Source organism: Scyliorhinus canicula, unplaced genomic scaffold (genome assembly GCF_902713615.1).
Source record: "Scyliorhinus canicula unplaced genomic scaffold, sScyCan1.1, whole genome shotgun sequence".
NCBI lineage: Eukaryota > Metazoa > Chordata > Chondrichthyes > Carcharhiniformes > Scyliorhinidae > Scyliorhinus > Scyliorhinus canicula.
Window position 1 is genome coordinate 176,947 of NW_024055815.1, and position 2,956 is coordinate 179,902.

Here is a 2,956-nt window from a genome sequence, read left to right on the forward strand (position 1 = left end):
GGATTTATGTATGAACATAGAACATAGCACAGAACAGGCCCTTCTGCCCTCAATGTTGTGCTGAGCAATGATCACCCTACTCAAACCCACGTATCCACCCTATACCCGTAACCCAACAACCTTTAAGACACTACGGGCAATTTAGCATGGCCAATCCACCTCACCCGCACATCTTTGGACTGTGGGAGGAAACCGGAGCACCCGGAGGAAACCCACGCACACACGGGGAGGACGTGCAGACTCCGCACAGACAGTGACCCAGCCGGGAACCGAACCTGGGTTCCTGGGGCTGTGAAGCATTTATGCTAACCACCATGCTACCGTGCTGCCCCTTGATTTTTATCCCACTCGCCTAATCTTCACATCACAGCAAACAGAAATCACTAGTCACTAATTGGGATGATCAATGGCGCTTCCATTACCCGGCATTCGCCGCAGTGCTGAATGTCCCCGATCGACACCGCAGGACAGCAGTGCGCAGCCGCATTGCCCGGGAGTAGTTGGAGCATGCGCGGCGTGTGATGGCGTCTGAGAAAGAGACGCTTCTTTGCCTCCTGGGCAGCGGGTAAGGATGCGGAAATCCGGAGGAAGCGATAGAGCCCACTATGAAGTGAGAGAGTTTCTAAACACCGCTTGAAGGCCCTAAACCAGGAAGACGTACCTGTAGGTCCTGCGTTTGCAGCTTCGGGTCTTTTCCCGATAACAGGCCCAGTTCAACGGCTGCCATCTTGATTCAAATGGAGCGGTGCGCATGCGCTGTGACGTCTGGAATGGGCGGGGCTTCGTAGTCTCACCCGGCCAGGTCCTAGTGCCCGAGTCCAATCGCTCAGACTGCAGTGTACCTCAGCTTCATTCATTTATTTGTCTGGCGAAAAGGATGGTCTCTTTCCTAATGTTACCAATTTAAGGGCTGATTTCCCCAGGAGATGGCTGACTTTTAAGGGGGCAGTAAATTAATATTGGGAAGAGATATATCTAATGTAGTGGACCGTCACACAGTGTTGCTTTACAGCGCCAGGGACTTGGGTTCGATTCCCGGCTTGGGTCACTGTCTGTGCAGAGTCTGCACGTTCTCCCCGTGTCTACATGGTTTCCTCCCGGTGCTCCGGTTTCCTCCCACAAGTTCCAAAAGACGTGTTGTTAGGTGACATTGGACATTCTGAATTCTCCCTCTGTGTACCCGAACAAGTGTCGGAGTGAGGCAACTAGGGGCTTTTCACAGTTGCTTCATTGCACAGTTAATGTCAGCCTACTTGTGACACTAATAAAGAATATTATGTTCTGAAGGTTATAGTCTTTGGATTTCTCTTCCACAGGGAGCAGTGGAGTCAAGGGGGGTGTCATTGAATATATTGAAGCACAAGTTGGACAGATATTTTATTGACAATGGAGTTAAGGGTTATGGGGTTCAGGCAAGAAAATAGAGAGAAAGCTGAGATGAGGAGAGATTTTTTCACTCGCGGATGTGGTGAAGCTTTGGAATTATCTACCCCAGAGGAATGTGGAGTCTCAGTCATCAAGTATGCTCAAGACAAATATTGATAGGTTTCTAGATGTTGAAGATATCAAGGGATATGAGGATCGTGTGGGAAAATGGTGCTGAGGTAGATCGACCAAGGATCTCATTGAATGGATGAGCAGACTCGGTGGGCCGAATGGCCTACTCTTTCTCCTATTCTAATCTCTGTGTCCTCGTCAGGAAGCAGTGAGCTGAGCTTGGATCTGTCAATCAACATGAATCAGCATCTTCAGGGGAAATGGGAGGATGAATATTTGATACAGTAGAGTGAGAATGGAGGGAGATTGTGTGGGATGGAGATTTACAGCTTTTGGAGAACGAGAGTCTAAATAATGTTCGATAGGAACTAGAATTGTCTGTTCTGAATTTCTATCCTGTACTAACAATGATGACTTTTGAAAATTGATTTTAAAGGATATTGGAAGAGGAGGAATTATAGACAGAAATCTCAAACATCACGTCTCAATGTGACAAACCCGCTCGATTCCTTCTAATCCGAATATCATCGGGCTCTGAATATCATCGACGAGAAGGACAAATGGTTGTCTGATCTGTCGGCTTCAAAAGATTTTAAATGTGAGCGTGACTTGGAAAAGCACCGAGACCCACACAACACACAACCGAGTGAGAGAGTTCCAGTGAACTGACTGTGGAAACATCAGTGTGACTGGAAAAGCACCGAGACCCACACAACACACACCTGAGTGAGAGAGTTTGAGTGAACTGACTGTGGAAACATCAGTGTGACTGGAAAAGCACCGAGACCCACACAACACACACCCGACTGAGAGACTTCCAGTGAACTGACTGTGGAAAGATTTTCAGCGGGTTGCACAAATTGAAAAAACACCACACCATTCTCAGTGAGGAGCAACAGTGCACATATTCTGTGTGTAGCCAAGGCTTCCAGTGATTGTCCAATCTGGAGAAACACGAGGAGACCCAAAACATGGAGAAACCGTGGAAATGTGAGGACTGTGGGAAGGGATTCAGAGCCCCATCCGAGGTGGAGATTCATCAACGCAGTCACACTGGGAAGAGGCCATTCACCTGCTCTCAGTGTGGGAAGGGATTCACTCAGTTATCTCACCTTCGGAGACACCAGCGAGTTCACACTGGAGAGAAGCCATTCACCTGCTCTCAGTGTGGGAAGGGATTCACTCAGTTATCCAGCCTGCAGGTACACCAGCGAATTCACACTGGAGAGAAGCCATTCACCTGCTCTCAATGTGGGAAGGGATTCACTCGGTTATCTCACCTGCAGGTACACCAGCGAGTTCACACTGGAGAGAAGCCATTCACCTGCTCTCAGTGTGGGAAAGGATTCACACAGTTATCCAGCCTGCAGGTACATCAGCGAGTTCACACTGGAGAGAAGCCACTCACCTGCTTTCAGTGTGGGCAGAGATTCCGTGCTTTAGCCACCCTGCAGACACA

At 48.7% G+C, this 2,956-nt stretch overlaps 1 long non-coding RNA gene across 1 annotated transcript; it reads left to right on the forward strand.

The window, feature by feature from the left end:
• The first annotated feature begins 517 nt into the window (after window positions 1-517).
• On the forward strand, window positions 518-2,132 carry LOC119961102. The gene is made up of 2 exons (XR_005459593.1): window positions 518-565; window positions 1,934-2,132. It is a non-coding gene; the product is annotated as an uncharacterized LOC119961102 (long non-coding RNA).
• Window positions 2,133-2,956: the final 824 nt, after the last annotated feature.